This window comes from Bos mutus, chromosome 8, assembly GCF_027580195.1.
Source record: "Bos mutus isolate GX-2022 chromosome 8, NWIPB_WYAK_1.1, whole genome shotgun sequence".
Lineage (NCBI taxonomy): Eukaryota > Metazoa > Chordata > Mammalia > Artiodactyla > Bovidae > Bos > Bos mutus.
Window position 1 is genome coordinate 66,015,968 of NC_091624.1, and position 15,393 is coordinate 66,031,360.

Here is a 15,393-nt window from a genome sequence, read left to right on the forward strand (position 1 = left end):
AAAAGCTTCTGCACAACAAAGGAAGCTATTAGCAAGGTGAAAAGGCAGCCTTCAGGATGGGAGAAAATAATAGCAAATGAAGCAACTGACAAACAACTAATCTCAAAAATATACAAGCAACTCCTACAGCTCAACTCCAGAAAAATAAATGACCCAATCAAAAAATGGGCCAAAGAACTAAATAGACATTTCTCCAAAGAAGACATACAGATGGCTAACAAACACATGAAAAGATGCTCAACATCACTCATTATCAGAGAAATGCAAATCAAAACCACTATGAGGTACCATTTCACGCCAGTCAGAATGGCTGCAATCCGTAAGTCTACAAGCAATAAATGCTGGAGAGGGTGTGGGGAGAAGGGAACTCTCTTACACTGTTGGTGGGAATGCAAATTAGTACAGCCACTATGGAGAACAGTGTGGAGATTCCTTAAAAAACTGGAAATAGAACTGCCTTATGATCCAGCAATCCCACTGCTGGGCATACACACTGAGGAAACCAGAAGGGAAAGAGACACGTGTACCCCAATGTTCATTGCAGCACTGTTTATAATAGCCAGGACATGGAAGCAACCTAGATGTCCATCAGCAGATGAATGGATAAGAAAGCTGTGGTACATACACACAATGGAGTATTACTCAGCCATTAAAAAGAATACATTTGAATCAGTTCTAATGAGATGGATGAAACTGGAACCTATTATACAGAGTGAAGTAAGCCAGAAAGAAAAACACCAATACAGTATACTAACGCATATATATGGAATTTAGAAAGATGGAAACAATAACCCTGTGTACGAGACAGCAAAAGAGACACCGATGTATAGATCAGTCTTATGGACTCTGTGGGAGAGGGAGAGGGTGGGAGATTTGGGAAAATAGCATTGAAACATGTATAATATCACGTATGAAACGAGTCGCCAGTCCAGGTTCGATGCACAATACTGGATGCTTGGGGCTGGTCCACTGGGACGACCCAGAGGGAGGGGAGGGGAGGGAGGAGGGTGGAGGGTTCAGGATGGGGAACTCAGGTATACCTGTGGCAGATTCATTTCGATATTTGGCAAAACTAATACAATATTGTAAAGCTTAAAAATAAAATAAAATAAAGAAACAAAAAAAAAAAAAAAAAAGCATATATAATGGAGAAAAGACAATCTCTTCAACAGATGATTCTGGGAAAACTGGACAGCTACATGTAAGGATGAGATTAAAACATTTTCTCACACCACATATACAAATAAACTCAAAATGGATTAAAGACCTAAATGTAAGACCTGAAACCATTAAAACCCTAGAAAAGAAACATAGGCATAACACTCTTTGACATAAATTATAAAAATAATTATGTTTTATAAATGTAATTTCCCTAAGGCAAAATAAATAAGATCAAAAATAAACAAATAGGACCTAATTAAACTTAAAAGCTTTTGCACAGCAAGGGAAACCATTGACAAAATGAAAAGACAACCTACAGAATGGGAGAAAATACTGTGATTGACAAATAATATGATTGACAAGCAGTTAATATAAAAAAAAAACAAAAACCAGCTCACACAACTCAATGTCAAAAACCAAACAACCCAGTCAAAAAAAATGGGCAAAAGGGAGAACAAGATGTGACTAGGGAGATAGATCAGAGTGATGTAGCTACAAGCCAAGGATTGCCCTCAGCTACCAGAAATTAGCAGAGGCAAAGAAAGGATACATTCCTAGTCCCTCAGAAGGGTGTTTTGGTCCTAGTTTTGGACTTCTGGCCTCTAGAACTATGAAAGAATAAATTTCTTTTCTTTTAAGCATAAAAAATAACCAGCAAAACAAAACCTTCAAAATGGGCAAAAGACTTGAAGAGACATTTTTCCAAAGAAGATATACAGGTGGCTAACCGGCACATGAAAAGATGCTTAACTCTGCTAATTATTAGAGAAATGCAAATCAAAACAAGAATGATGTATCACACCTGTCAGAATGGCTATCATCAAAAAGTATAAAAATAACAAACTTTTGAGAAAGATGTAGAGAAAAGAGAATCCTTCTATACTATTGGCAAGAATGTAAATTTGTGCAGTCCCTACGGAAAACAGTATTGAGTCTCCTCAAACAACTAAGAATAGAACTACCATATGATCCAACAATTCCACTCCCGGGTACATGTCTGGAAAAAAAAATGAAAACACTAATTTGAAAAGATACGTGTACCCTACCATTCATAGCAGCGCTACTTATAATAGCCAAGATATGGAAGCAACCCAAATGCTCATCAACGGAAGAATGGATAAAGATGATGTGATATATATATATATATATATATATATATATGCATGTATGTATACACCCTTTTGGAAGAAAGTGAAGAAGAACTAAAGAGCCTCTTGATGAAAGTGAAAGAGAAGAGTGAAAAAGTTGGCTTAAAGTTCAACATTCAGAAAACTAAGATCATGGCATCTGGTCCCATCACTGCATGGCAGATAGATGGGGAAACAGTGGAAACAGTGGCTGGCTTAATTTTTCTGGGCTCCAAAATCACTGCAGATGGTGATTGCAGCCATGAAATTAAAAGATGCTTACTCCTCGGAAGGAAAGTTATGACCAACCTAGACAGCATGAAAAGCAGAGACATTACTTTGCCAACAAAGATCCGTCTAGTCAAGGCTATGGTTTTTCCAGTGGTCATGTATGGATGTGAGAGTTGGACTATAAAGAAAGCTGAACGCTGAAGAATTGATGCTTTTGAACTGTGGTGTTGGAGAAGACTCTTGAGAGTCCCTTGGACTGCAAGGCGACCCAACCAGTCCATTCTAAAGGGGATCAGTCCTGGGTGTTCATTGGTAGGACTGATGTTGAACCTGAAACTCCAATACTTTGGCCACCTGATTCAAAGAGTTGACTCACTGGAAAAGACCCTGATGCTGGGAAAGATTGAGGGCAGGAGGAGAAGGGGACAACAGAGGATGAGATGGTTGGATGGCATCATCGACTCGATGGACATGGGTTTGGGTAGACTCCAGGAGTTGGTGATGGACAGGGAGGCCTGGCATGCTGTGGTTCATGGGGTCGCAAAGAGTGGGACACGACTGAGTGACTGAACTGAACTAAACTGAACTGAATGTATATAAAATGAAATGTTACTCAGTCATTAAAAAGAATGAAATTCTGCCATTTGCAGCAACATGGATAGAGATAGAGAATATTATGCTTAGTGCAATAAATCAGACAAAGACAAATGCTGTATGATATCGCTTATATGGAAAATATAAAAAATGATACAAATGAATATATATGCAAAACAGAAGCAGACTCACAGATGTAGAAAATCAACTACTGGTTACCAAAGAGGAGAGGGAAGAGGGGAGGTGCAAATTAGGGGTATGGAAGTAAGAGATACAAGCTACTATGTATAAAATAGATAAGCAATAAGGATACATTATATAGCACAGGGAATTATAGATTTTTTTTACAATTACCTTTAATGGAGTATAATCTGTAAAAATACTGAATCACTATGCTATACCTGACACTAATGTAAAATTTAAGTCATCTGTATACTTAAATTTAAAAAAGAAATAAAGAAGATAGTTTTAGGATTAAAATAGAAATCTTTGACAATTCTTGAGGTGGAGAAAACAAGATGGAATCATCTATACCAAAAGGTATCTTACAGGACTTTGTTTCTAGAGGCTAAAGGAAGTATCTTGGGCCCTGGTCATAGTAGAGCCTGAGTGACAGTCTGTCTGTATCCAGTAAATATGTCTTCTGAGAAAAAGAAACACAGAGAAACTTTTAAGGGAGATACTTTGTTTCTGAATCACTGGAAGCCCCCAAACTCTTTCCAAAGTGAAAAGGTGATTTTTTTTCATGACCAATTTGACAACTTTATATACACATTTTAAACTTATTTTGTTATGAGGAAGTTTTATTTATTCACTCACCCAGGTTCAAATTAGACTTCTGGATATCTAACTCATTGAGTGCAGAATTTCTCTAGTGATAGTGGGAGATGGGGATGTTCCATGGGGAAACTGATTCCTTCACCTCTAGGCTTCATTCCAGAATCAGACAATGGACCAGAATGGCTTCCCTCACTCTAGTTTTGGAAATGCTTTAGAGTGGGGTGCCTTCTGTATGCCTTCTGTATCTTTTCTAAGTTTCCATACTGGGCCAAAAACATCCCCACATTCTTCCAGAAGATGGGATACATATATACAATAAAATATTAGTCATATAAAAGGAGAAAATAATGCCATTTGCAGCAACATGAATATAACTAGAGATTATCGTACTAAATGAGGAAGTTAGAAAGAGATAGACAAATACCAGTGATATCACCTACATGTGGAATCTAAAATATAAAACAAATGAACCTATCTACAAAACATAAGCAGACTTGCAGACATAGAGAACAGACTTGTGATTGCCAAGAGAGAGTTGGAGAGGGAGACGGATTGATTGAGAGTTTGGCGTTGGATGCAAGCTATTACATTTAGAATGCATAGAAAACAAGGGCCTGCTGTATAACACAGGGAACTATATCCAAATTTCCAGGATAAATCAAAATGAAAAAGAATGTGTATGTGTGTGTGTGTGTGTGTGTATAAGTTGTACATATATATACAACTGAGTCAAGTTGCTGTACAGCAGAAATTAATACAACATTGTAAATCAGCTATACTTTAATAAAAATAAGTAATTCAAAAAATAAAGAAAGACATCCCCATATTCTTCCAGAAGGGAATAACTTCCCCACAGGTGGCATCTACCTGGATCTCACCAGGTTCCCAAGTGTATTTATTCTTGCATTCTGTGCTTTATTTCAAGGTTCAGTTTCTTGACTTTTGAAATATATCCTAAAGCAAACTTTTCCAGCAAAGATCTAGAGAGGTCAATTCTCCAAACCCTTGAAAACATCTGTCATAAAAAATAGTTCAGTTGGATGTAGGCTTTTAGATTAAAGTTCTGGGTAAAGATGGAGGCTTGAACATACTCATCCAAATTTTACTTCTCTTAAAACCATATAAAAACCACAATGAGTAGACAGATATTATTCAGAAATATATAAACACTAAAATAATCTAAATAATATTATTTAGAAATATACAAACACTATAATAATCTTCCCTGGTGGCTCAGATGGTAAAGCATCTGCCTGGGTGGGAGACCCAGGTTCAGTCCCTGGATTAGGACAATCCCCTGGAGAAGGAAATGGCAACCCACTCCAATACTCTTGCCTGGAAAATTCCATGGACTGAGGAGCCTGGTAGGCTACAGTCCATGGGGTTGCAAAGAGTCGGACACGACTGAGTGACTTCACTTTCACTTTCAAACACTGCTGCTGCTACACTAAAAATATGGAAAATGGAGAAGAGACAACAACACACTTTTGGAAGCTAGAAAGAAGATGGATAAATAAAAACTGACTAAACAGATCAATGAAAGTCAGATTTGAAGCTGGCCTGGTTAATTCTGCAGTACCATCAAGAGTTCAGGAGATGGTGACACCATGTAAGGTTAGAAATAGGCATGAGGAGAGCAGTTTAAAATAAGGAGGACTTATTTGGGGACTTATTTAAAGCCATTTGGGAAGCACTAGCTTCCTAGATCCCCTCCATACTCCATGCTATGGACGACCTGTCCTCCCTACCTGTATTAGTCAGTTCTCCAAAGAACAGAACCAAAAATATATATAGAAAGAGATTTATTATAAGGAAATGGCTTATGCAATTATGAAGGCTAAGAGGTCCCATGACCCGCTGTCTGTAAGCTGAAGGTCCCAGAGAGCCAGTGGTGGAGTTCCAGTCCAAACCTGAAAGCCTGAGAACCAGGGAAGCCAATGGAGCTACCTGATGCAAGTCCGTGGGCCTAAGAACCAGAATGCTGATGGCCAAGAGCAGGAGAAGATGGGTGTCCCAGCTCAAGCAAAGAGTAAATTCACCCTTTCTCCACATTTTTTCTCTATTCAGGCCCTCAGTGAATTGGATGATGCCCACCTAGCATTGGTGAGGGTGACCTTTTTCACTCAGTTCAATTCAAATGCTAATCTCTTTCAGGTGCACCCTTACAGACACATCTAAACATAATGTTTTACCAGTTATCTGAATTTCTCTTAGTCCAGTCAAGTTACATGCAAAATTAACCATCACACCCCCCTAGCAACGTATGGATGTTTACTCTCTATAAAGGGAAAGCAGAAGTATACTGGACTTGGAAGACACAGACTGGGTTAAGAGCAGGAGTACCATACTGAAAACTGGGTGAGTAAAGGAGTATGCAGACACTGTGAGCTGAGTGGGATCCCACCTCCAAGCCCTGTTCACCCACCTAGATTCCAGAATGGTTGTCACCAAACCTTTTCTCTTCAGGTGGAAGAATTAGAAGACTAGAAGAATTATCTCTGGGGTATCCGATCAGCCCAAGAGAGAAGACTTAAGATAATGATATTGAGGTTCCCCCCAACAAATAGTCCAGACATATTACCCTCCAATGAAATCCACTCAGATCTTCCAATCAGCTTTTTCATTCACCCAAAATTAAACATAAGCAGATTCCTAACTATTGCCAGACAACTGAAGAATGCCTCTAATACGTAAGATAAAGACTGAACAAACCAACCACAAACAGAGAAAAACAACTTGGAAGAAAATTACACTATGAAGGAAAGAGAAAACTTCAAAATAAAACTATTAGTAATATCTTCAAAGAGATAAGCAATGATGCTGAATCCCAGAAACAAAGTCAGAATGTTATTTAAAAAGGAACATTCAGAGAACATAAAAGAGCCCTTAGAAATTAATAACATGATAATCCATTGCTCTAAGGTGACCTAAATGGGAAGGAAATCCAAAAAAAGGGCGTATGTGTATATGCATAGCTGATTCACTTTGCTGAACAGTAGAAACTAACAGTGTAAAGCAACCATACTCCTACTATACAACTATACTCCAATTATACTCCAACTATGCAAACTAACAGTGTAAAGCAACTATACTCCAATAAATATTAACGTAAAAGAAAGAAATTAGTAGCATGATAGCAGAACTGAAACACTCAATAGAAAGTTTGACAGTTCAGGTAAGTCAACCTTCCCAAAAGTTGAGCATAAACCAAATAAAAGAAAACATGAGAAATATACAAAATATAACATATGATATTATATAAATCTATATTTGTATATGTATAATTTTATATAGAAAATATAAACCCTTACATTATTTTATAAAGCATTGTATAAAATGGAAGAGGAAGGCCAATATTTGAATATTGAAAGTTTTGGAAAGAGAAAACAGAGAAAATGAATGTGAAAAAAAAATCAAAGAAATAATTTGAGGAAAAATATTCAGGTGAAAGTGAAAAGTGAAAGGGGAAATCTCTCAGTTGTGTCCGACTCTTTGCGACCCCATGGACTATACAGTCCATGCAATTCTCCAGGCCTGGATACTGGAGTGGGTAGCCTTTTCCTTCTCCAGGGGATCTTCCTAACCCAGGGATTGAACCCAGGTCTCCCACACTGCAGGTGGATTCTCTACCAGCTGAGCCATGGAATGGATATAATAGATTGCTAAATGGAACGTGAACAATTGTCCAGAGATTACAAGAATATCCAGGGAATGGGTGTAATAGCATGTTGATGGGACACAACCAAGTGCTCAGAGAAAAAGGAGGTATGAAATGCCCCAGATTTGAAAGAGAAAAAAGACCAAGTGGCAGTTCTTCCAGGGTTCTTAAGAAGTGGCCAAGTGGACTCTGGAACCATCAAGTTCTGCCCCACATGTCCTTCCACATCCAGATTCTATCAAAAGATTAGGGAGAGAAAGGAGAAACCTGAGAGTGGGGTGCTGCTGAAGGATGCAGGCACTGTGGCTTTTTCCTCCTTTCCCCCAGGAGAGAAAAGGGAAGCTGCTTTTGTTCAAATCCCTACGTTGTAAAAAGGACTTCAAGTGGAAACTCTCAGAGTGTCTTACTGAGATTTTATTTCTTAGTTTGGGTTCTGTTCATACAATGTGCTTGCTGATCTGTGCCCTGTACCTATATAAATAAATGGAAAAAGCTGTCTTGGCAGAAGATGCAAGAGTGCAACAGTCTGTTTCTCACTATTTGGTGGGGCCAAAGCTGTGTCAGTTGCCTGTGAGTTGACAAGTAGCCAGGCTTGAGCTGCCTTGTTAGCACCACAACCAAGACAGTGACCCATCAAGCAAGGACCCCAGTAGCTGGAGTCTATGAGGTGTTCTATCATGGATTATGCTGGGGCCCAGGGTGGGGTGATAGAGTCAAGTCTGAGTGGATCTCTCAGGTCAGGAGATGGGTTCAGGCGATGTGAAGAGTTGGAAGCGAGACCCGCATATATGCACAGGGCCCTCTAATGGAGGCACCTTCAGTAACTACCATGTTAGACAACCTGAATTCAGAGAGGCATAAATGCGTAGACTGGTTTGATATTTTTTTCCCCATTTACTGCCTTCAACTTGGTTTTAGTTATTCTCCCTTGGCTATTCTTTAATGACATCTTGTGCACATTCCACAGTACTTTCTGGTCACTTGCATATATGGAAAAGTTCACCAACAGAGAACCAATATTTACACCCAGGCAACAGAGAGGCAACCTGAGAGGGAACTGCAAGGCACCAGTTTACCAGGTGAACATTCTTTTTTTTTCTTTTATCTTCATCCATCATCCCTGCTCCTCTACTGCAAGAAATTAGAGGAAAAAACCAGAAGGAAGTGTGAATGTGTGGATGCTAAGTTGCTTCATTCATGTCCAACTCTTTGTGACCCCATGGACTACAGCCCTCAACGCTCCTCTGTCCATGGGATTTCTCCAGGCAAGAATACTGGAGTAGGTTGCCCTGCCCTCATCCAGGAGATCTTCCTGACCCAGGGTTTGAACCTGAATCTCTTACTTCTCCTACATTAGCAGGTGGGTACTGCAAGAAATTAAATTAGAGGAAAAAGACAGAAGGAAGTGTGAATGTGTAGACAATGCCTTTTCCTTACTCCAAGGTCCCCAGGTGGAAGCATAGCTGGTAGCAAGGGGCAGGGTGAAGATGAGTATTCAACTGGCTATGAAACTGAAGTTTTAAATTAGATTGTAGAAGAATTTTTTGGTTTCAGGAAAATGGTTGATACTGGGCTTCCAGGAACAATGCCTCAAATCATGCCACAGAAATAGTTTGATGAGGAAATTTCACTTTCATCCTAGATTTCAAAAACTTGACAGCATTAGACCTATTGCCACTGTGAATGCCCCCCAAAGCCAGGCTCCATTGCCACCACCCAGGCCAACAAAATGGAAACACTAAACTGAGTTTATGTTTTTATTAGTCGTTTAGAAATTAAAATCTTGCATATGTACATCTACTTAGAGAATCATGCAGGGTCCATTTAGCTGCAAAAGAACTTGGGGATTTGAACTCTGAGCTCTTTGTTGAAGAGGCAGAATTTGTAGAAACTCTCCATATTTAGAAAAGCTATTCAGAAAATGGGTCTTCCCAGGTGGCTCAGTGGTAAAGAATCCACCTGCCAATGCAGAAAACGCAAGAGACATGGGTTTGATCCCTGGGTTGAGAAGATCCCCTGGAGAAGGAAATGACCATCCACTCCAGTATTCTTGCCTGTAAAATCCCATGGACAGAGGAGTCTACAGCCAGTGTGGTCACAAAGAGTCAGCCATGACTGAGCACAGCAGCACAGCACACTGAAGACAGGTCACTACAAATGTGACACATGTCCACTATAGCTAATATTGTTTAAAATCAAACTGATTAACCACTTCATACCCACTAGGATGGCTATTATCAAAAAAACAAGGTCATGGATGTTGTTGAGGATGTGGAGAAATTAGAACCATTGTGTATTGCTGCTGGGAATAAAAAATGGTGCAGTTGCTGTGGAAAACAGTACTGTCTTTAACAATATATATTATATGTGTATATATATTGTATATACACATATATATGCATATATATGTGTATATATAATGGAATATATATTATATATATGTATTATATATATAATATATATGCACATATATATAATATATATGTGTATATATAATGGAATTACTCAGTCTCAAAAGAAATTAAATTCTGGCTCATATTACAACATGGAAGAACCTTGAAAACATTAAAGTAAGTGAAATAAGCCAGACACAAAGGGACAAATATTACATGATCCCACTTATATGAGGTACCTAGAACACTCAGATTCATAGACACAAAAATAGAATAGTATTCACCAGGGACAGTTCTTGAGCAATGAAAAAAGATTTAAAAGGCATGAAATCAAGACTAGGAGAATGAGCTTATTGATAAGAAAAATATGAAAAGCTGGTTTTCTTTTGTAAAAGGTCTTCAGACTCATTTTCTCCAGCTTTAAAGAAAACCAATTATTAATATATGCATAAATCAGAGAGAGAGAGAATAACTGAATAATAATTAGCCCAGGAAGTTTGGAGCCAAATATTCCCTGATTGCCAATTGACCTTGAGCAAAGCACTTAAACTCTCCGCTCTTCGGCCTCCCTGACTCCACAATGAAAAATACAGCTTCTTCAGAGAGGTGTTAGGAAATTTCCTGAATTCACTGTTGTCAAGTAAATCCATGGCATGCAGAAACCCAGGGGAGGCATTTTGCTCCTTTCAAATTTATAGAAAATCTAAAAACAGTATATTCAGTGAGAATCATCAAGTGTTCATTTTGGATACATAAATGCTCCAAATAAGAAAATAGAAGCTTTATATATAATTGTTAGTTTTGTTGTGCCAATCAGAAGTCCACACACGTTCGCTGACAGCTGCAGTGCAATTCCACCTCTGTCCCTTTGCCTTTGTCTTGGTGACTTGTGGTTGTGGTATCAAACCCTCAGGACAAGTAGTTGAACCAAGGGTCAAAAGTGCCAATCTTTTCCTTTCTTACCAGCACTCTTTCTTTGCTTTTGTTTTTTCCCCTAATTTTGTTCATCCTAGTGCAATTACGGTGTGACCCTAAATCCAAGCATGTGTTCACAAGAACCTCTCAGATTTACAGAGCTGAAGCAAGCTGCTGTGCTGTGCTTAGTTGCTTAGTCATGTCTGACTCTTTGAGACCCCATGGACTGTAGCCCACCAGGCTCCTCCAACCATGGGAATTCTCCAGGCAAGAATATTGGAATGGGTTGCCATGCCCTCCTCCAGGGGATCTTCCCAACCCAGGGATTGAACCCAGGTCTCCTGCATTGCAGGTGGATTCTTTGTCTGAGCCACCAGGGAAGCCCAAGGATACTAGCGTGGGTAGCCTACCTCTTCTCCAGAGGAACTTCCTGACCCAGGGTCTCCTGCATTGCAGGTGGATTCTTTACCAGCTGAGCTACCAGGGAAGCCTAAAGCAGGCTACCTTGATGCTTTAAATAGAAGTGGCATTTTTACTTTAAAAGGAAAATAATAAAACTATCAAAAGGACTTTTAGGCTTAAATTCTTCTTTGAGGATACTAAGTTAATTAAAAAGGACAATATACAAAAGAAGGTGATCTTTTTTATAAAAACTATAAACATGCCATCATTAATGAATTGCATTACAGGCAAGAAAAGAAAATGAGCAGTTCTGGTTAAGGTCAGCATTTAACTTAAGATGATGGAATGGCAGACAGCGTAGTTAATGTTTTAAGTAGTTAAGATATTTTTACAAACCATTCTTTAGAAATAGATGTGAACATTAAAAATAAATGAATATACTCTGAGGCAATAAACTTTTGTTTAGACTTTGGGATCATATTAGCAATTCATCTTTCTTGTGTCAGCTAAAGATAATTCAAAAATATTAATCAGAAAGAATTATGGCGCTGACTACATCTGACTTACAACATCCTTTCTTGCAGTTAGGTGGCTTTTTATTATATTACCTTGGTGAAGGGAAATTTGTTTTACTTTAATGGCAAAGCAAAACAAATTCAGCTTCTGTGGTGAAGGGAAAATGCTGTATTTCTTGAGCAAAATCATATTATAATGTGCTGACAAATTCAAAACAACTGTTCTGAGTAATGAATGCATAGGGAAACTCCAGACCAAAGGGATTGGAACAGTAATGACAGAAAGGAAATACCCTGATTTTTTTTTTCCACTAAAAACTGAGCTGAAGTTCCAAGTGCTTTTCACTCTTCAGTTCCAAATATCTTTCAACAGTGTCACTACAAAAATGAAATAAGGGGAAAGAAAGAACCATCTGTACGCCCAATCTGTTTGCCTTAGAAATACATAGTTGATTTTCACGATTAACAAGTCTTCTTTCGTTAAGCCCAACTGCGTCCCATCCAGACTGGGGGTAGGGGAGTATGGAACTCCACGCCAGAAGCACCGCTGAAATGTTACTGTACTCTAGTTTCAGTACCATGGTGCTTGCTGTCAGATGCCTGGGTTAGCATCCCAGCTCCACCACTTAACAGCTCTGTGACATAAGAGCTGCTTAAGTCCTTTAATCTCTCTGAACCTCATTTTCTTCTGTAAATGAGAGATAGTAACAGTTACTGTGCTAAGATGAAATGAGGTGATGCTTGTGAAGCACTCAGCACAGGCCTGACACAAAATAAGCAGTTAATAAATGCTTATTCTTATTTTTGCTATAAGCTTGGACTTCCGTGGTGGCTTAGATGGTAAAGCATTTGCCTACAATGCAGGAGACCCAGGTTCAATCCCTGGGTCAGAAAGATCTCCTGGAGAAGGAAATGGCAACCCACTCCAGTACTCTTGCCTGGAAAATCCCATGGACTGAGAAACCTGGTAGGCTACAGTCCATGGGGTCGCAAAGAGTCGGACATGACTGAGCGACTTTACTTACTTACTCTGGATGACTTAACAACTCCCAAATGCACAACTCACTATTCAAAAAGTATTTAGGCAGGGGATACCCTTATAACCAAATTAATAGAATTCATGATATCTTTCAGGTGCCAGGGTTACTTTCTGGCATAAATTAGAAGCACAGGCACAGAAGTTTCAAAGAAGGAGACAGCATAGCAGAGTCCATACTACATTGATCTTGGAATCAGAAAGAACCTGGATTCAGTTCTTAGCTTGTTCACTACAGTGGGTTGAATTTGGCCTTCAAAAGATATGTCCAGTTCCTAACCTTTGGTACTTGTGAATGTGATCCTTATTTATAAATACTATATGGTCTTTGTAGGTGTAATCAAGTTAAAAATCTTGAGATTAGATCACCCCAGATTCAGGGTGGGCCCTAAATTCAATGATGAGTGTTCTTATAAGAGATAGGAAAGAAGACAGGCATACACAGAGGGGAAGCCCACATAAAGATGGAGGCAGAGTTGGAGTGATGCATCTACAAGCCAAGCGACCCCAAGAACTGTGGGCAGCCGTCAGAAGCTAGGAGAGAGACACTGCATGGATTCTCCCCAGAACCTCTAGAAGGAATCAACACTGCTAACACCTTAATTTTGGACTTCTAGTCTCCAGAACTGTATAAATATATGTTTCTGTTGTTGTAAGCCACCTTCTTATGGTAATTTGTTACGGCAGCCCTAAGAAAATAATACCATCAGTAAGTTGGAAAGTTACTGGACCTCCCTGAGGACTAATGAGATCAAGAATACAAAGACATCTGGAGATGAGAGGCATTCAATAAATGTTAGCTGAAAACATTCTTTCTCTTCATCTCCACAACAACCCGGCTTTGTAAGTTAAGCATTCTCCTCATTTTCTTATGAATAAGAGGATTCTCTGAAAAAGTTGACCAACCAGCACATGGCCAGGTGAGTGAGTGAAAGGTTTTCTGGTTCCGGTACTAGTCAACCGCGCCAATTTGTCCTCTTTCATGTCTCCAGAATTTTGCCAAAATTCTGTTTGTTACTTATTACATTATGTTACTGTGCCAGACTAAACTGCTATGTATCTCATGAATCCAAAAATATAAAATATTAGCTAAGGAGGGAGAGGAAGAGACAGTAAAAGTAGAGTGTAAAGAGGAAGCTGAGGGAAAGTACACAAAATCCAAAGGCAGATTGCTTATCTCAAATAAAGATGTTAGAAAAAGGTACACAGAAATAACAAAAGTTTTATAGTAAGCCCTAAGAGATAGAGAGGAAGTCTTTCTTAAATTAACAATTTTCCTGATAAAGACTGAAAGTGAAGATCACTCAGTCATGTCCGACTCTTTGCGACCCCAATTCGCCAGGCCAGAATACTAGAGTGGGTAGTCATTCCCTTCACCAGGGGGAAGGGGATCTTCCCAATCCAAGTCTCCTGCATTGCAGGTGGATTCTTTACCAGATGAGTCATCAGGGAAGCCCAAGAATACTGGAGTGGGTAGTCTATCCCTTCTCCAGCAGATCTTCCCAACCCAGGAATTGACCAAGGGTCTCCTGCATTGCAGGCAGATTCTTTACCAGCTGAGCTACCAGGGAAGCACAATGCAAAGAGGGCTGTGGAAACTGCAGGCTGATGAGGATGGGATAAAGAGTGGTTATCATCTAGTTACAATGTCTCAAAGCCATTACTACTCACCTGGAAATTTCAGGCTGGGTTTGAGAGACTCCAAGAATCACAAAGGGACTAAATCCTCATAGCTTACTCATTTACAGAAGGCAGGAAAATAGCACCTTTTGAATGACTGAAAGGTCTTTAGGTTTACCTGAAATGTGTGTTATCTCACTTCACTCATCTCAAACATTTGTTTTGTATTAACTTTTTTTCAGGAGTTGAGAAAAATACACGTATTTCTTAAACATAGAAAAATAAGTGCTCAAATTCACTCATAAAAAGAAGGCAGATTAAAACCACACTAAATGAAAACTAAGTTTTTACTTAGCAAAACCCAAAACATTTGGGAAAATTCTGTTTTGTAAGGATGTGAGGTAGTAGACTCTCTCATGGTGGAAGTAAAAATATTTGCATTCCATATAAAGGACACTGTGGCAATATTTATCACAATTTAAAATATTCATATCATTTTAACCCTGTAATTCTATATCTAGGAATTTATAGTGCAAATAGGCTTATATATATCCAAGATGACATATGTATACCCAAAGTAATTCATATTGTTTGTAATATTAAAAGGTTAGAAATGACCTGAATATGCATTAACAAGAATATGGTTAAATCATTATGGTACATCTACGTAATGCAATACTGTAAGGGTATTTTAAAAATAAAGATACTTTTTATGGACTGATTTGAATAATCTTCATGAAATATTGTTAAGAATAAAACAAGACACAGAACACTGCATACATTATGCTAAGTGAGAAGAATATGTATGCTTATCTTGTCAGCATACAAGGTAATCTTGCTTCACAAGAAACTGGTGACATTGGTTGCACTGGTAAAAGTAAACTGTGTGACTGGGGAAAAAGAGCATGAGAGGGTGCATGATGATTTTGAAGCATCAAATTCTTTGACCCTCCTCTCATCA